The 20,722-nt window shown below is 41.1% G+C and overlaps 1 protein-coding gene across 7 annotated transcripts in view; it reads right to left on the bottom strand.

The window, feature by feature from the left end:
* AFF4 (ALF transcription elongation factor 4) overlaps nt 1-15,934 on the bottom strand; it is a 58,894-nt gene extending 42,960 nt beyond the window's left edge. For 6 of the 7 annotated variants that reach the window (XM_067304977.1, XM_067304976.1, XM_067304979.1 and 3 more), the window contains exon 1: nt 15,809-15,934. The gene's annotated coding sequence lies outside the window, so the exon portion shown is untranslated. Of the gene's footprint in view, nt 1-15,131; nt 15,225-15,808 lie in introns of all 7 variants that reach the window. The other variant, XM_067304978.1, reaches the window with a different exon arrangement.
* Nucleotides 15,935-20,722: the final 4,788 nt, after the last annotated feature.

The raw sequence follows: 20,722 nt of genomic DNA, 5'->3' as shown, positions 1-20,722 counted from the left end.
GTACAAACTGTAAAAGCTTCTCTAGGTGAAGTTTAATGGGTAATCACAATGTCACAAATACGGAACACTATTTCTAAGAACCGGACACTGAATCTGCTAGCATATACTGGTAGAGAGATGAAAAACACTTAAAATACTTAAGTTATTCTAGATCTTGCTAAAAGTACTACAATCAAAAGTAGCCTTCACAAAGTTTTACAACACATTGAAATAAGCAACAAAACTAAGAAGAGTTTACAGAAAATTCAAATAATATTTTTGTGTGTGTCAAAACAGGAAAAAAAATCTCCAAAGAATGAAGTATTCCGTTTTATTTCTTTTCCTCACACCTTTTGACATAAGGGCTGAAGTTTTCTGTCAGCTCTGATTAATATAGTAACTGTATTCTTTGTTGAGGGAGGGGTATTTATTTTGGGACGGTTCCAACTACAACCTTTATCTGCTTCACAAAAGTAAAGACTGGTACAGCAAAAACATTCTTAAACTATAACCCAGTATCAATCAATCCATGGTTGGGCAGACTCACACAGTAAGATCACATAGGTGCCTCAACATAAGAAAGCTTGAGCCATACCTCATTTAGATATTTTGATGAGAATGTAGGGGGTTTTGTTTGTTTGTTTTTTAACACAACTCCATCTCTAATAGTAAGATATCCCTCCTTGCAAGGTTCATTAGAAGGCCTGAGCTAATGGTAATGCAAAATAAAAATACACACTAGAGCTTCACCATTAATATAAAAATATGTTTCTAGTGTTCATCTATCCCATCCTCCATGTCAGGGATTGCTTCTGCAAGTTCAACAGTGAGATCATCAGGTACTATAAGAGATAGAGATTAACACTTCTGTACTTATAAGGGTGGCAGAGTCTTTAAAAAAAAAAAAATCAGGTTAATGTTTGATGAGAACTACCAAGGAGAGACGAGCTAGCAGTTTGCTATAGGGCACTTCTCCTTCCAAATCAGCTCCAAAACACTGCAGAAATCCCCAGCGAAGCGCAATAAGCCTGGACTTGCTGCTACTTCTTAGACAAAACATGGAACACAAATCCTTCAACACTGTTAGTCGAGCAAAACTTCATTGTAATTTTTGTGAGAGCAGGTTGTTAATTCCAGCGTCCCAGCCAAATGAAGGTGCAAGAAATTACAACCTACTCTTTAGTTTTATCATCTAGATTCCTCCACTCATTCCCTAAACTTTTATCAGATCACCTAAGTATCAAATCACTTGCATGTTTTACTCAAGAAGCTACCGCGCTTCAGTGATGGATGAAAAGAATTACAGTGATGTAACTCAGTACTAACTACTGAAAAAGGATTTAGGGGCCCTTTAGAACCAACGAGGCTATATACACGTAACATGGTTTATTAAACAAGGTCTGGTGAGAAATTGGTATATTATTCATCGTCTACAAGATTCAGTATATAGAAGCAAGGTTTACATTTGGACCAAGGTAAAAGTAAACACCCAGCAACTGAATTTTAAAAGCCAAATTAAGGAGGAAACTTCTAACTTCTGCAGCTGCAATACAGCTCATTTAAAATCGAGTTTTAAGTTCATTTCTAAAACATACTACTGAAATAGCTTAAAACTGTTCACATCCAAGTAGAAGTTGCAAGACAAGCTTGATGTAATTTATGCAAGAGTTAAGCGATACAAAAATACCCATTCTTTAAAATGTCTTCATAGTTTTGTGCAAAAGTATTACAGGGTAGGGGAAATGTCTGAAATCTCCCAGATTAAACTTATACTGGCATCAGTTTATTTTTTGTCACTATCAAGGACAAGCTCTAAAAATAAAGCAGTGACTGCAGCTCCTTCTTGGTTCAGCGAGGAAAGCCGTGAACGGATTGCACTGCACTGCCCAGGCTCTTCTGCAAGGCTGGTAGCTGTGACCCAAAGAACCGCTGGGGAATTTCCCTCTACCTCCTCTGAAAAAAAGCAGACCTAAAGCTATCAGTTCTATTTGTCTCCTTTCTAGCCCATTTATGGACTGGTAGAGGCAACATCTGTCTGGCTCTCAGAAACAAAGTTCCCAGCTTTTTTTCCTCCCTAGAGAGTAGAGCTGCTCACAGGCCATCAGCTTGGGACCCTCCTTTTTGTCCTGTCTCTACAGAAAAGGCTAGAAAAATATGGAAATCTAGTAACCAATAGCACAATTCCCTGCTCTCTTCTTCTCTCTCAGTGGACCCAAACATCAGAGGAAGGGATTATTCAACTATCAGCTGTCCCTCTATCTGCCACAAAGCAACTGGATCCAGGGATGACACAGATCCTAGAGAGGAATGACTCAAGAACGATGTGACTGACTTGCTAAGGAAAGGAGGATGTCTAAAATCCGAACACTGTGATACAACAAAGCCGTCATCTACAAAAACTGTCATTTTCTGCATCTACCACAACTCCAAGTCAGCACTCCTAGTCTGATAAGACAAAGCCTCAACATACTCTTGGTATCAATAAGCAGAGACTGAGCCAGATGAGGAAAGTAAAGTTCATTTCTGCAGTAAGTGAGGCAGAATTTTACCACTGCCTTCCCTTGCTTTTGCATTTTTGTTTGCTTTGTCTTACAATATTAAAACTATCTTCAGGGCTATAAAAAGGTTTCTTAACCAAGCCAATGATATTCTTCTTAGTATCATTTGAAGCTATGCTTCTCATGTCCTACACTTCAGGAGATTTTGCTATCCACTGAGAACACAGTTTAGTTTCTCGCACAAAGCTCAATGCAGCATACTTCAACCCAAATCAATTTTGTATTAAAACATACTTCTCATCCTTTCAAATTCTCGATCACTAGTATATTCCATAATGCAAAGAGGTAACACCACGAATACAGTTTTTACATGCAATTTTTTCATGTCCACACAGGCTAACCAAAGCATATTATACTACTGTTTCCCAACAATATTCTGCAGTTTAATTGGGCAGAAACTTAATAACTGAATTCCTGTGCCTACATGTTCTTCTGTTTAAACTTTGAAGCCAAGACAATTGGTGTTTAAATTTTATTAAGCAATCGTTATTCAGACATCCAACATTAATCTGGCTATTATAGTTCTGACTTCCTCACATTAATTTACTTTCATAAAAGGCATCATTATATTTGAGTATTGTGAACTCTATATAGCATTAACATTAAGAAGGGATTCACTTTGCAGAAACTCTCTGATAAGTATGTTCTGTATGAGACTTGAAACAGTATATAATGTTCTAATCAAGTCCCATCAACTACAAGGGAAAGGGAAAATAAAAGGGAAAATTCATGTCTATTTGAAGGCCCACATCCTTCTCCTATTTTAACAGGACTGCAGAAGAACCAAGAGGGGAACAAGTTTTTCAAATTAATTACCTATGCTTAACCACCATTTCCTCCAGTTTTGTGCAAAAATCAACTGTCTGCACTTTCTCATAAGGCATATTTGTCTTGAACTTGCTATTGTAACCAAGTGTCATGCATTCTGCTGGATAGCGCACTAAAATGCACATCAGGGTTTGAGAAAATAAATTGAGCTTCTGTATAAGCCACTTAGCTCTTTTGTAACTGTTCGGAGTAGTAAGTTCTCTTCCACATGGTGAAGCTGTATAAATACTAGCAGCATCTTTGCCTTTTCCCCTTGCCCTTTCAAACACAGCTTGTTTTGTAAACATAACTTGCATCTGATCCATCTTCACAAGTCTCGGTAATTAAATATTTTGGGGCTATTAATACATCCTGTGCCCAACTTCCCTGGGCACCTAAAACAAAGGGCAATTTTCTAATTTAAAGTATAGTAAGGGTGTGGTTCCAAGCACCTTTGCCTTGGCAGCAGGCCACAGAGCAGTTCCCACCCCTAACTGCTCATTCCTGTCCTGCACCACTGGCACGGTTGGGCTCAGAGAGGCATTTGTGGAGGCGTGCAGCAAGCTCAATTAGGGAAATCTGGCCAGGTTAAAAATACATATTTCAGAGGCAGGCTTATTTTCAACACGGACAAATTTATGATCGGATGTACTCCACAGCCCCCAAAACAGTCATATCAGCATTACAGAGCAGGAATAAGCAACCTAAACAAAAAAACAAAACAAAAAAACCCACACACTCATGAAATTATTGCCTGTGGGTTTTTTGCATCAGTGTTATAGGTGGACTTTGTCTATAGCCGTTGACAAGAAATATGGTTATGACTGATGACGCACTCTTCCTCTTAAAGTTCCAGCAGCAAAAACTTGAAGTTATCCACGGTTCCCAGCCCCCTGCACTTGTGCACCCATCTTCAAAAAAAGGCAACTACAAAAACATCCATCTCCTCTCCTACAGTTCAGTGGGAATAGCTCTAACAGACGACGCCCTTCCGCGGGGCAGAGGGACGCTGGGCAGCAGCTCGTCAGCCCAACCAGCGCTGAGCAACTTGACCATTATATGATTTAACCCTGTTCAGAAACACGGGCAAAATATTCAAGCTATGCTACAGAACTACTAACAGCCGAGTAGCACAACAAGGTGAATTCTGCTTCCAGACTGTTATAAGAACAACCAAAGGCAGTGAGGGGAAGTATCAAAAAGCCAACCGAGCGCATGTCAGCACGGAAGTATCTTTTGGAAAGCAACATCTTAAACTCATGTAAGAGCCAACAATCTTTGCTAACAATTATAGTATTTCCAGGATGTTGGAGATTGCTTTAAATTTTGAAAGCTGGATGAGTTTATGGACTTTTTAAAATCCAGAATTTGGACTACCAGAAAATGGCAGAGAATAGGAATTTTAATTCTCATTCCCAATTTTCAGCTCTAATTACTATCCAAAAAGTTTACCAAATTCATTATCGCTTGCTGCCTGTCTAAAAACAGCTGTTAACACTTGAATGACATGGTAACTTTGAGACTTGGGATACTTTCCAATAATGTAATTTAAACCTTTCTTTTTAAATTTAACCATAATGAAGATAAGGAAAGCATACTTATTAAACTTAGGAAAAACCTACTAGAGAAGAGGAGTTTATAAGATTTGCAAAGCAAAAAATCTTGTAAGTAAATGGGAAGGGACCAGAACTATCTTCAGAGCTAAGCTGAAATTCAACAGAAAAGCCACAGCTTTGACTTGCACTGCTTCCAAACAAACACTAGTTTAAAAAAAAAAAAAGTTGGAAAGTTTTAACCTTTCTTACTACCCATTAATGATTTCTCTATTTTACAATTCCTGTTAGCAGATTACTGAGAAAAACAGCAACATTTCTGCAACCATCGAGTATCACAACATTTAGCACAGCATCAAGTGTTTCCGGAACACAGTTGGTAAACATCAATTTAGCTATGCAAACTCTTTTAATCAAATCCCGGTCCTAGAGCAGCTTTAGGCAGGCTGCTGGCGGGCTGCCGGGCTGCTTCGCCTTCCCGCGGCCGCGGGGCCCCTCCGCCTCCGCCTCTCCCACCCGCGCGCCGGGGCACCGCAGCTTGCTGAACCAGCAGAACGCTCCCTCCGCACCTTGCCTCTCTCAGTATGGTTTCCTGTTTTTGTTTTACATTTTTTTCAAAGTTCTTATAGCTTTTTGCCATCCCCTATATCTTATCTTTCTCTTCAGTATTTATAGCAAAAAACCCAGAAGTCTCATATATGGTCTTTTTTCTCTCCATTTTCAGTGTGAGGCTGACAACTCTGAATTCAGGATACGAGCCAGCACAAGGCCCTGCTCCTTAATGCTGTGACCTTTTAAACAACCTTTCTGGATGTGGCCTTAAAATGCTGCCATGCTGCTCACAATCCTGTCACATTTAAGCCGCAGAAGAAAGAGCCACAAAAGAAATACTGGACAGACATACCTGAACGCTGCTAAAAAAACTACTGCTCCGTTTACAAGTGTCCCATTTCCTAGATGGGACAGCCAGGAATATGCCATAAAACATCTCTCCAGAGCTCTAATATGATTTGGCTACAAATCGCTCCAGCTCACAACTCCTCCTGTGGCAGGGGACCAGCTCAGCGTGACACCTGAACGCTGGAGGTCTGGTATCAATCTGATGTTCGGGATCTACACAGCTACGCCACAGACGTGCGGCATGAGTATCGCTATCTGCAGACGCTTCGGAGCCCTTCCTGTTGCATCACATTATAAAAAAAAAAGTTAAAGCATCTTCCACACAACATAGGTAAACTTCTACCCGGACTGAAAGCTTAACTTCTGCATTTGATAAACTAGGAAAGGCATTGCACAAGCTGGTTTTGAACTGTTGTTTTTAACATATTTTTAACCAGAGCCAAAATACTTGACAGACAAGAAAACTGCAAAACAGACAATCATAACAACATACAACATAAATCAATTTGTAAGTCAGCTTGTTATAGCTTTAATTACGAGCAGACAAGTATTACAATGCTCGAATGAATACAGTTTTAAATCAGTGAGACTCGATGAATCTTGCCAATAGAAAAGTTAAACTTTTTCCAGTATGAAATAAAACACAAGTAACCTTAAAAAAAAAAAAAAAACTTGCCAAAATTCAGCTGAAATTCAAAATAGTTAATGCAACAGGTTAGTTCAGAGCATCCAGTCAGAGCCCATGCAGGCACTTTCACTAGTGCCAGTTTATTCCAGGGCTTGAATCTGCATCAGTTAACAGATGAAAGCAGTTAAACTGCTTTCAAGGGCTACAGAAATCACATGACAAGAAATGCTTCTCCTCCCCAAAGATTTCAAAATACTGCAATAAGCAAAGTGGGGGGAGCCCTATTAAAGCCTGGCTTAATTAAGTACTAATTACCACGGCATCGAGGTGCTCCAAGCATGGCAAAGCAGCCCTGGATGGGGACTCTACGTTTCTGCACGCCAGGTAATAATCCCGGCACCACCTAGCTCTCGCGCGCCGGCACGCAGCTTCGTCTCCCGGAGTAATGCTAGCTCTGGGGGGCTTCAGCTAGAATTCCTTTTAGCAGGTGGCCAGCGAATATAAAGTTTAATGAAGTGAAAAATGATCCGAAACGTACTTTATAAAATGAACCACATGAAAACAATCTGAAGTGATTATGAACTAGGTGCAAGTTTATTACAATTTATTTTAAAGTGCATAAGTAGCATTTTTGCTGCTGAAGGGTTAAGAAGCAAGATGATCAAACAGTACTGATTAGCAGCAAGGCGAATGAATGAGGGTTACAGAATGCTGAGAGCGTTACGCGGCGAGTTTAACAAAGCAGACTCCTTCATTAGTTGAAAATATTACATCTTTCATTTCAAATTATTCAGTCCAAGTATTAATTCCTTCAATGTTGACGATAAAACTGATCACTGAAGTGGTTAAAAAAGTTTTCTCCTTGTAACTAAAACTAGGAGACAAATGTATGTATTTTAAAACCGTGAAGGACATGGTGGACAAACAAACCAGTTCACTTAAACTGTTTTGCCTTTCTTAGGCATCTGGCATAGAATAGATGCTTTCAATTGTTTTTGTGGATTAATTGGATTCTACTTATCATCCAAAAGCAGTATGATAAAAGTTAAGATTAGCCATTTTTAATGCAAGATTCACCACTTAATATTTTAAAGTGATTATTTTTAAGTAGTACAACAGATTAACATAAACTGCATAAATAAAGTAACATTCCGGCTAGTGAGAAGCTCCCTCATTATACCAGCCAATGAGATCCAAATTTTCTACTTATCTTCTCTTAAAGTGAAACCCATATTAAGAGTAATTTTTGACCACCAGTAGTTTTTCAGTTTGTCAGTAAATCATGACTGAAAGAAGTATTTTAACACTCCTTTGAATAAATCCATGCTAATAAGAAAATCTGCTTGTTCCCCCATACACACATCTCTGTCAGCAAAAAAGTGGAAATAGGATTATCCAAAAAACACCACCACAGATTATTTGGGCCAATTAGGCAGGTGAAGAGGACCCTGTGAAAGCATCTTTAAATGTCAATTCAGTGTGGATCTTGCTTCATTTGCCCATAGAAGAATGCAACTTTTTTTTTTAATCAAGAAAACAATTAGAGGGACCTGGAGAAAAAGGAAACAAGAAAAGTCTTTTCTTAGGGGCTTATTAGTGATATACTAATTTAAGCTGAAGACTACTTGTTAAGACTCTCTCCCAGTAAAACATATTTCTGTTAATTATCGCCCAAGAACGCGTCACAGTAGAAACTCCTTACTTGCATTTTTTCCCTCATTAAACATAACTGGTGCTGATATTACAGGAGAAGTAACCACTGCTCTCAGAAAAGCCTTTTTACCCTCTATCTTTTAGAGGCTATCTACACTACAGTTTTCACCAAGTTAGATCAATGTTTTAATATGGTGTTAATTTATTCTATCAGCAGCGTAAGAACATAACTAAACATAGTGGTTGAAAAATTTCACCAGTCCATTTGAAACAATACCAAACCAGGAATAGCGCCATAGTGCTTTGCACTTGCAGTCAGTGCAGATCACTGCTACCATCAGCAACAGCCGCGCAAATACAACCCAGGCACCCACCGGAAGCTTTAATGGTAAATCTAAAAGAAACAAACAAAAAAACCTTCCCCACCATTAGCCCCCATAAAGCAAACAAAAAAACCACCCCAAACAAACACACACACACACACAAAACATCAGCAAGCTCTTTTTCATACAGGACCACCCAGCATATAAAAAAATTGAAGAGAGAAGGTAAAACAGACTATTTTGTCCGATCTTTGTATTTCAAGTCCCTTAAAGTTACAAGAATAAAAATCTAAAGACAGCTTTACAAAATCCAAGCCTTTTTCAGTCATAGCAACTTCCACTAAGTTACTACTTTTATTTATGCCAGAACACAGTACTACTTACTAAATTAAATTTACAAAGCGTTTCTCCATTAAGTCCTTTAAGTCATTTTTTCATACTCAATTTTTCTGAAATTCTCACCTTCATGGCTCAGTTTTTCACATTTGGACTCTGACCAAGCAATTTTTTAATTATCTTTAAATAAGAAAACATTTATGCTAATAGTAATGGGACACTGGTAAATGAGATCAGCAGATTCTTCTGACTTTTTCATATAACTATGGCCTATACTCCCCTATCCTCAAAATACATAACATTACACAAAAATTGAATTCCCAATTTGCTGTGGCTTTTTTGGTTTGTTTTACCCTCCCCTATAGAAAAGATTCTCTATTAATTGTTCTTCAGTCAAACTATGTAAAGAAAAGCGTAGACTCTTATCTCCTCATCCTACTTGCTTTAATTATTTGTGCACATTAAAGCCTGATTAAAACCATTTAAGCACTTTCATCACTGAAATCTCTAACATCTTTTAGAAATTAAATGCAGAAACAAAAAATATATGTGAATGTGCAATGAGAGGAGGACAATTACAGCCAACTATTGAGCATTTATAGTAATGTTAGTATACATGGTCACACATCTTGAAGCATATATTCAGTATTTTGAAGCATATATTTATATAAAAATATTCCAGACTATCAATATAAATACTAATTATTCATTTAAAACAGACACTTGCAACAGGATCACACTAACACTAAGGAAAGTGCTTTCTACATTTTCTGACTGTTCCTATTTCCTCCATGCAGCCCTAAAACAAAAGGGGGAAAAAAGCACCCAATATAAATGTCTGCTACGGTAAATAAAGCTATCACAACTCATTTCCAGATTTTCTGATGCTGGAGGACCAGCTGAACTAACATTGCCTTATATGGCTTTAGGATGTTTGTACGTTTATCTACGAGTATGCGTCTGCCTATGGGTAGGTGCCTTTGACCTCAGTATCTATACGCCGTATGCAGCTACAAGAGCAACCAAACAACTTCCCAGTTCTCATATTTAATTATTGGCTTCTGCATTTGAAACACGCTGCCATTTCTCACATCATAGCTCGATCAGAGTTCAACTCAAAAAAAAGTAGTTAGTGCATTTGAGTGAAAAACCAGGAATGAGAGACAGTGTTCAACAATCTGAAATTTCAGCAGGTTTAAGAATGAAAGCTGTTAAGAAAGATACCTAATACTGAGTAATTTAAATTTTACCTCTGTGAAATCTAAGAACCCGAACTAAGGACAAGTTTAAACAGTTTTTTCTGTCTGAGGAGTACTTTTTAACTGGCCATTAGTTAGTAACGCTATTTTCCCAATGTTTGGTTCTAAAAATATATTATCATTTTTTTTCTTAAAATCAGAAGCGTTCCTCATTTTGAAAAGCAAAGAAAGCACTGGGTGAGCAGACGGAGAGAAGAGATAAAAGCAGCCCAGCACTCTGCTGCAGGAGGAATCCTGTGCTTGAGGATGCTCCTGCACTGAAACTCCCCAGCACTTCCAGGTCTCAGCCTGTTCAGAAACACCCGAGTTGGAGAAAGTGTCATAAACGATGGTCACGTCGCAGTGACCAAAGGACAGCAGGAGACGACGCACGTGGACTAGCACAGACAAGGCAAGAGGACAGGGGCTGACTGCAGGACGATCAGCAAAAGCTGTGGCAGGGAACGAGGAGTCAGGATCCAGACAGTGTAAGGGTGGAAGTGGTGAGACTGGGAAAAACGGAGGCCTAAGACATGGCTGATGACTGGTTCATAATTGCAACAGGTATCAAACAGCACAGGTTTAGGTAGTTACAAGTTATTTCTGCCTGAAATGCAGACATAGCTATCCTGCTAATTGCAGCACACAGAAAGAAGTCACTCAGAGATCAAGAAACATGTTTTAGTGTCCATTTCTCATTTTCATTAATTTAGAAAGAGCCAAGTATTGCTCCAGTAGATGACACCTGATTACTAAAAAAGGCCATTCTGCAAAAGAAACATGGTGCTTATTATAACAAAGGTAAATAAAGCATCATCTATTAGAAAGGTTAGTAGTGACCATCACCATTTACAGCTCTTAGAGTAGGCATCAAACAATGCCAATGATGTATGATGAAATTATAGTGTTCTGTTTCCAAGCGACTGCAAAGTTACAGTGTATTGAAACCTGGATGCCTTCTCCCTTGTAACACCATATACAGTAAAAGTTACCGAGTTTTAAAAGCATGAAGTTCAGGGATCCGCTTTGGTTTAATGCATGTTCCCTGACACCCTTTCCAATCATAACAGATCTATTATTAAGAGTTTACAAGGGAGCACACACGTTTGCAGTAATTCCCTTCTGTCCCTCCACTAACAAGCCACTAAATTTAAAAGCTAAGAAAAGTTTAAAGTCCAGCCCAAAGGACAAGCATCTTAAAGCTACTTTTGAAAACCACAGGTAACGGAGGAAACATCAGTTTTTTAAAGGAAAAGAAACACAGCATCAACACGTAAGAGAACAGCACCATTCTTCTGGCCTGCTGTCTAGCAAGTCTGGCCTTCACAGCCCCAAAACAATAATGAAAACAAATAGCAAGAGACTGCTGTTTCGCTGCAGAGGAGCACAACTGCTAGCTGTATGAAATTTGGGGTGGTAAAGAAATCCAGCCTGAAAAACATGACCATTACAGGATTCCACTATTAGTAAGAGTACACTATATTTGGATAATTATAAAACATGGATAAGCAACATATTCAGTATTTAAGTTACCAATAAATGTTATGACATGAATAAAGTATAAGATGAAATTTAACAAACAGAGATTAATAAAAGGGGATGTGAGGTATCTAGCGATGTATTGTCGGGACTGGGTACAATACCTCAATAGGAAGAGGTGCAGGCAAAGCTGCACCTTGTGAGCTGCTAAAAGGAGAAAATTAGTTCAAGATTTCAGGGCAAGAACTTCCATCATTCAGTGTTTGTACAGCACCAAGCATAAAAAGATCCTATTTTTCTGTTGGTACCTGACACTACTGTCAGTTAATAAATTGGGTTTTACATTCATCAGCAAAATAATTAATGAATCAAGTAAGAACAAGAGACATAACAACTTGAAGAACTACAATACGCTTGGGAAGAAAAACGTAGTTTACTACATTAGGGAAAAGGGAGGTTTGAAACACAAAGTTGGAGAAATAAATTCGGAAAGTAGTAACAATTAGAGAGCCTGGGGAGGTGGTAGACACTAAAGCAGACACGAGTGCATGAGGCAGACGATATTACAGCTAAATGGGAAAATGGAATTTTGGACTGCACGTACGAAGCTGGCACAAACCCAAGGAAGTCAGTCTTGCTATGATGCAGCTATGTGCTGCGCTAGGCACCTCTGTAAGTCATAGACAACATCAGACTATTATTTCAGAGAACAGATACAATTAGAGATGGGAAAGCATAATTCAACAGCAGCACGTACAAATATGCACATCTAGTTAAAGTAAGTGTCTACAGTGAGAATAAACCTGGACTAGCATAGGAGAAAAATACACCGTATAAGAACAGCACTACTTTAAAAACCTCAGGCTGACCAAACTCAAGAGAAAAGCTTTATGACAGAAAGAAGCACTAGCCTGTACAGTTATATTTCTTAAGTAGTGACAGAAACCCTATCATTTCACAAGGTTAAGAGCATCTTGTTAGTCATTAGTAACTGCAGAGAAGGAACCATCTTGCAAGAGAAGAATAATTGCCAGATAAGTTCTTTCATCTTTAGTTTTGCAATTCTATGACTGCAATTTGTTATTTTCTTATTTTAATACAGTTAGCAATATATTTTACATACATTTTACACTGCTCTAACTACATGTAACCTGTTAAAGTTTCCCGACTCATTTCCAGACAGGCCTTCATCATCATATTGCCTCTCTATCTCACCATACCTTGGAATATTCTCTGCTTAAGCAAAGATGGCATTGCTTCTTTCTTGATACAAAGCCCAAGGAAGACACTGAAATCAAATGACACAGAAGACAGGTGGGCTCAGGTTCAGTTATTTCTTGGTCTACACTGAAGGTACCTGCGAGACTACGGTAACACAGTAGAGAAGAAACATGCCTGCAGAACAAACCACATGTGAGTAACGATCTGAAATTATGTGGCTGAGGACAATTACTGCAGCAGAAAAGAAACCTCACAGTCACTAAAACCTCAAGCTTATTTTCACATCCTCAGACAGGTAGACCCCAAATATGTGTGACTAACTTTCCTCCCAGCTCTATGTACACTTTGCTGCTGACAAAGGTGGCCTCTGGAAAGATACTGGCATTTTTGTATCCTTGACAATGCCAAAATCTACCTATAGGGCAGCTACTAATCTCATGTCTTTACTCTCAAGACTAGGCTCAGACATGTATATCACTCGTTAATATTTCTACCGCAACAATGTAGCTTTCTGTTGATCTGGAGCAAAAAGTAAGAGTAGTAAACGTATTTAAAAAAAAAAAACCCACACACAAAACAAGAGGATGAGCAGAAAGGACAAGAACAGAGGGAAGAGAAGCAATTATGGCAACTGTCACAAGCACAGAAAACATGGAATAGGGAAGGCGTTTCACCATCCATCATTTGCTCGCAGAGTGCCCTGTCTGCTCCAAAAGATGTTGCAAACTGTTCCCTCAGTCAGTAGTGCACAAGCCATATATGTCTCTAGCCACATCTAACATCCAGAAGCAACCACTGTGGAAAACAAAGTGCAGAACATCCTTGCCAGCAGCTACGAGCTAGAAAAGGAAGAAGGAACTAGTGCACGCATGCCAACTTTTTATCTACCAACTGCGAAGTCAGTACAGATTTCCGCTGCAACATATTTACAAAATCCTCAAAATGCAAACTGTGTAGCTTTTGCAGATAAAATTACATAGCAACTTTTTCATTAAATAGTTGGGCAATAACTATGCAGAAGCATGCATACATTCTAGCTTTCTGAAAAGAAAACCTAGATATCCAAGTAATATTTCACCAAAGTTTTCTCAAGGTCAGTTAAGTTCAGATCACTACAACTGGGAAGAATACAAGGAAACTACATGTAAATGTGATCTCTTCGTTTACTTTTTTGTTGCATGGTTTCTTGTACAAAATTGCTGAGGAAAAAAAACCCACCTACCCTACGCACTCAGTCTCCCTCTTACAATGTTTAAGACGTAAGAGAAAAGTGAAAATGAGAACTGGAAAGATGTTTAAAGGAAACATTAGGAACCTGAAACCATTTCTGAGACTGGAGTTGAAATTTACTGTGTTCTTTATGATTAGCCAAACAGTTCAAAAGGAGAGAATTTGCTCCTGTATGAAGGCATGAACACATTGCATAGTGGCTAGGAAGTCATAAACAAATAATGATACTGATATGTCAATAAAGCCAACAAATTAATAATGCCTAATAGGAAAAATTTATTTCCTGTTAATGACAAAAACAAAACAAAAGCTGCAGGATTATCATTACAAGCCATTGCATGTCTCAAGTACAAAACCCGTATACTTTTAAGGGCTTGCGTGTGTGTGTACACACATATAGGTATCGCACCTTGCTGAGGCAAAAGACACAACAGTAGCACTATGATTTTACTAATGTTGCTCTCATCAGAGAATATACTAAATGACAAATCAAGTTTACAACCACTCCTTCAAATCACTTGACCAGACCCTATTTCACAATAACGCCCCCAGGCTGTATAGCAATCCATTTCAGTGACTTAAGGGAAGTATTCAGAAGTTTTAAAGAAATGCAAGGAACCAGACGCATACTCATGAGAAGCTCAATAACTAGAAGACACTTGAAAAATATGGTGAAGAATGAAACTAGACACTTGAACAGAACAAAATAGTTTCAAAGACTGCCAGCGCTGTTAAGCGCCTGTTCAGCTCACAATGAAGCAAGTGGGGAGGTCTGACTGACATCAGTGGAAGCGTGAACATTTAAAATCATCATAGTCTTCACAAGTAAGTGACCAACAAAACCTTAAGCCATGGAGACGGGCTTGTTATATAAAGGAGCCCAGACTTGCTAAGTGGAACTCTCCTTCATTAGTACATCAGTTTTTCAGGCCATACCTGAGGTATGGCCTGAAAGTATAAAATTAACTACCTTTTCATATCAATAAGTGAATGAAAGACAGCACCTGAAAGCACATATATCTGTATTACAAGTCTCAAGGCATTTTTTTGTTCACTGAAAAGGGAAGCTTGTCACTCTCTGCTCAAGAAACATTAAGCGACCGCTCTCTTGATTACAAGATACATTTCAATACTCATCATGGATAATTTACGTAACAAACATCTACTCATTTAAAAGAAGGATGTGACCGTGCCTCAGTAACCCTGAAAGCCTCCCTTCTTCTGACCTTTGGCAGTACCCACAGAAAGCGATTTCATACGACCGAAGCAACAGAGCCTGCCTCCGCCAGCGCTGCCTGATCCCAGGAGCAGCTCGCTGCCTAAAACGCAGAGAGCAAAGTGGAAGGAACAAAGCCCTGACGTCAATTGGTGGAAAAGGATTAAACTCAACAGCTAGGAGAAGGGAACGCGTTGCCCCCGCCGCCTGCAGCAGCACCAGGAACCACCCCGAGCACCGAGGACCATCCCGAACGCGTATTTTAGGTGCCACCTCGGTTTCGCTTTCTGAAGACGGGAGGGGACGGCGGGACACACACCCATCCGCGCAGGGGCGGCCAGCTCGCCTCAGCACGTTACTCCAGAACTGCGGCGGGGGGGCGGGGGAGGACGGGACACCGCAGCTCGGCCTGGCTCTCAGCCCGGCGACAGGTTCGACCTGAAACGGGTGACCCAAACCTGCCCCAAACCGGAGCCTCCCCAAATTTGGGGGGGGGGGGGGGGGGAAGGGGGTAGAGGGCCGCGGGGGGGTGGGGCAGGGAAGGCTTTCCGCGGAGAGGCGAGCCGGGCCCGGCGGGGGGTCGCTGCCGGGATCCCCCCCCCCTCCCTCCTCCTCCTCCTCCCCCGGGGAGGCCCTGCCCCGCGGCGGCCCGGGCCCGGCGCGTCCCCACCGCCGGCCGCGTCTCACCTCCGTTCGTCGCTCCGCTAGGCCCGGACCATTTCCTGGCTGCCGCCACCGGGGAGAGGGGGGCGAGGAGGCGCGAGGGAGCCCCCGGGGCGGGCGGCGGCGAGGCCCCGGGAGGAAGGAGACGGAGGAAGGGGGGGGGGAGGGGGGAAGGGAGGAGGCGCGGCTCACGGGCGGGAGAGGCCGGCAGCTCCCCAGGGGTCCCGGCGCTCCATCGCGGGCCGGGTCCGGGCTGGCGGCGAGGCGCGGGGCGGTCGGCGTGGCGGTGGGCCGGCGACGTGGGCCTCGGCAGCCCTCCGCCCCCCGCGCCCGCTCCGGCCTCCTCCCGCAGCCGGGCACTCGGATTACCCGGCAGCCCCCGCGCGCCGCGCGGCCCCGCCCCGCCGCCGCTCGCACGTGACACCGCCCCGCACGGCCGCGCCGGCGGGGTGGAGAGGGGGGAAAGGGCACGTGACCCGCGCGGGGCGGCCCCGCCCCCCACCGCGGCCCTTCGTCACGCGCCAGGCTCAGGGGCGAGGCCCCGCCCCCCCGCGGCCGTTAGCGCCCCGGCGGCCCCGCCCCTCGCGGCCGTTAGCGCCCCTCAGGGAGCCGCGGCCGCCGGCGCGTTCAATGTAGCGCGGCCGAGGCGGAGGAAAGCTTTGGCGGCCGCCGCTTCCTCCCGTTCTCGTCTCCGGTGGCTCGCGAGCTGCCAAGACCTGCGGCCTTCACACAGCCGTAGCCCAGCAGCCCGGGCCTCACCTCCAGGCCGCTTCGCCCCGAGCGGACTGCGCGGGCACGGCGCGTCTCGGCCTCGGCCCCGTCACCGCATCGCCCACGGTCGCGGCAAAGAGCGGCTGCCTCTGCCAGAAGAGACACGCTGTTAGTCATCACCCCCCCTCCCCACAGCAATAGGGACTTTTTTCCATTACTAAAATGACCAAAAATTTCCATCTTTGTACGCAACCCAACGACTTTGGCGCCCGAACGCTGTGCAATGATGAGGAGATGACAGCACGCCCCAGACGCGGTGCAGAGGCACCGGGCGGAGGGGAGCTTTCCAGGTGGATGAGCGGGTACATCAATCTTTCAAGCTAAACGTTCAGCTCATCTCAGCCCCATGTCAGCGGGTGTCAATTTACAGCCCTGCAGCTAGAAGTCTTCCTTTTACAAGACAGAACACACTTTTTTTTCCAGTCTCCCAATGAAATCTCTCAGCAACCTCATAAGAACTTGTAACGCTACTACAAGAACGGCATCAAGGTGGAAAGACGCGTCATTTCAATTACTCACCATTTCCCAGGCCCTGCAGCGGCTTTGCTAGAAAGGCGTCCTAGTCTGGATGCTGAAAGGTATCACACCTTCTGTTCAAAACCTGAACAAAGCATTAGCTTATTTAACAAACCATTCCAAGAATGGATCCAAACCATGGATTATGGCCTCCTACCCGCCACCCCCAAACATTTGTGCCTCCATATACAGGAATGACAAAAGTCCTCAGCAATGCACTGTAAGTGAGAAATTCAGTATGAAGTCAATACTTTAAATATATTAAGCTTCCTGACTCTTGTTTGAGATGTACTTGCATGTTTAGACTTTGGATAAATTCACAATAGTATCTTGCTTCACTGCCCTACAACCATGATATCAAATATAGCTTTCTTTTGATGTCACATGCTGCTAGTGAAAAAAATCCAGTTTATTTTTAGGAAAGGACTTTCAAAACCAAACCATAAGAGGTGCCAATTTCCTTAGCTTTTAGGATGAAAATCCCATTTTAATCATGCAAGATAATTATGAGATCTCAGTACAAGTCTGTACCTTTTCTCCCTACCTTTCAGTTATCAGCTTGCCAGTGCTCTATAAACCCTTGCTCTGCTTACATTCAGATCTGCACAGGTTTTCACTGTTTTTAAAAATGAGACCTCTGATGTGTAAGATGTCTCATTGATTAAATATTTATCTAGATACATTGCATTATTGGAACCACAAGAGAAAAATAAACCTTCCTTTTTTTGATCTGATTAATCAATATTTCTAATATATTTTAATGGATTATTTGACACTTGAAAATGAATTCAGGTAAGCAGTGATCAATAATTCCAAATAATTCCAAGCACAGTCTCAACACTGTGCACAGTAGGCTATGACATGCAGAAACAATTCAATTTTTGTGAATACCATTTCAGAAGAGTTCCCTGTGTAAGACAGGCCCTAAAATCCTCTTTAAAAAACAAACAAAAAAACCACCCACCTAAATAAAAGACCTTGCCTGCACCAGAAAAGAAGCCCTGATTACAGTGTAGTACATGGGGCAGAACTTCTCTTGAAGTTTTCATTCTTTTGTGCAACTTATTACTCTGTTTTCTAATTCATTTTTTCATCTCAAAGGAGCATTTTGGAGGCCATTTTTGACATGCATTACGTAATAACCCTGGGATCAACTTAAAAAGCAGGACACAGCACAGCCACACAGAATTCAGATTCACGCAACCTCATCTTAGGCAACTGCAAGTCCCTTCACAGGAGATTCCACACTGACAATCCCATTACACCAGCAATATGTTTTCCAAACACAAACTGGCACCAAGGCTCAAAATCTGACCCCAGCAAGGGCTTCCAAAAAAAAATTTTTTTTTTTAAGCAATCTGCAAAACAGGCTATTTTTGAAAGATTTACAACTACACTTAAAACTTTGAATTTAAGCAAGGCTACTTGTTACACATAACTGGTTTTGAAATGTACTGAAACAGAGTTGCACTTTGGGTTCATTTTAAAAAAGCCACCCTACCAATTAATACTTCTGTATTTGTTTGAAATATGGGAAAAGTGCTGCAGAACGTCCCAAGAAACAGATTTTTTTGCATACAATTTAAACTTCAGAATCTAAATCTTCTTTTAAAATTGTTTCTAATACTGTGATTTCAATTACCCTTCAAAAAAAAGCTGTACAAAGCTAAAATAATTAAGTGAAGAGACAGTCTGAAATAACTCATAACTCTATTTTAACTGGTGGTTAAATCTGAAGCTTATTATGACACTGAAGTATTATCAGTACTGTTACAAAATATTATCAAATAGGGATGGAACCCTTACCTGTCTGAAAATTAAATGCAGCTATAACTTGGCTCTGTAGATTTCTTTGTACAATTAATCTCACTTCCCTACTTTATATCAGTGGGTAGGGAGCAGAGAGCTTATTTGAGAAAGTACTACTGTACCATAGAGGAACAGAAAATTAAAAAAAGGAAAAAGTATACATATCTGTTCCTAACAGATTTCTATAATGCTTTTAAAAAGATGTTGTCAGTGGCATTTTTGATATATCACTTTTCAATAGTCAAACTTGTATTCTGTATTGTGTTTTGTATTCTCACACACGCTTGCATATCTCAGTTAACAAAATTAGGCTCTGAAGATCTACATCAGATAACTGATATTCTCAGTGTCTGGTTAAAGGCATGTATTATACATAAACATAATTTCATAAACTAAATTAAATCCATAAGGACGAGGTATGTTGAATCATTTCTTTATAAAGCAAATCCATTTGATAGCAAAATTTCTATTTATTAAGGACTCCTTCCTAAAAAAAATAAAAATCTGTAAGTGACTGTAACATGATTTCATTTAGGGCACCCAAAAATCTGTTTCTGGCTCTGACAGATGTTCAATTTAATAAAGGCCTAGACTAGAAGATCAGGTTGTCTCTGCCTTCTTTTGCTCTCCCATCAGTTAGTAATGTTTCTCCTTGAAATGTGATGCCTTTTCCTGAGGCTGTTTTTCTACTAGACTGCATCAATTGCTTCACTCCAATTAGCAATGGCAGTTTTACTTACGGGGGAAGGATTAAACTGAGCCTGTTTAGAGCTACACAAGTCTCATGTAACTGCTTGGTAAATATAACAATTTCTAGTTAGTACTTTTTTGCAAGTTAGTGATCTTTTGTACTTAGAGCTTTGGAAGACAGTAATTAAAGAAATACCTTTCCTGTTGAAAAAAAACTGTCATTGAAGCATCTTGCTATAAGAAATCCAGATGTGATCTGCTGAAAGATGAACTGGTAAGGCTCTTGCCAGGCTGGTAGTTTTTTTTCCTCTGTAAAATAAGAATATGCAGAGACAAATGAAACAGAAAGGGGAATTCAAATTCAATGAAGTTATTGTATTTGAAAGTAAACCTTTAAAAAACATGAGTACAGAAGGGCTTATGGCTGGTCTCAGACTTGATCAGTATTTGACAATACCAGATCCACTGAAAGCAGTAAGCTGTCTCTTAAAGTCTCAGCTCATGAGTCAACAGCAGACCAAAAATTAAATTAAGGCTTCCTTAATCTCATCTGTAATTATGTTATTTTATCCTACCTCCTGCTGACAGAATGTAGATTATGCAAGTGTTTCCCTTTGCCTTTATGAATGGCAGCCCATTTGTCTAACTGCAGATACTAAAGGTAACCAGGTGCATGAAGAAACCAGCCCTCTGAATTTAATGACTTGCTTTAGTACTTAATAGTTCTCTAAGTATCTTAAACTTTACCTGGCAGAGACAACTTAATGAGAAGAAACACACTTCTGTGTGAAGCCAGATTTCAGAAAACTAACTACACACAAAACCCAGCAACACTAAAGAAATTAGTGTACAACATGTTCTTAACAGGATGGCAAAGATAGTTCAGAATCAATCCTCTCCCTTCTGAACAACTGTTCCCCATCACGATCCCCCTCTCTCTGCACTGCTGCTGCACAGCTCCTGAACGCCAACCAAAGCTAAAGCCTGTGTTTCCACAGTATGGGATCTCCTCCGCACAGCCAGGCTCCGCGTCCCTCTTCCAGCAGTCCCCATTCCTGCCACGGCCCTACAGCGGAAGAAGTTAGCGACAGCAAACTTACCAACACAGCGGTTTCAGGCACAACGCGCCGTCTGCTGAAACTGCAAGAGATG

This window comes from Apteryx mantelli, chromosome 14, assembly GCF_036417845.1.
Source record: "Apteryx mantelli isolate bAptMan1 chromosome 14, bAptMan1.hap1, whole genome shotgun sequence".
Lineage (NCBI taxonomy): Eukaryota > Metazoa > Chordata > Aves > Apterygiformes > Apterygidae > Apteryx > Apteryx mantelli.
Note: the sequence above shows the minus strand (reverse complement) of the source record. Positions and strands in the feature narration are given on the sequence as shown.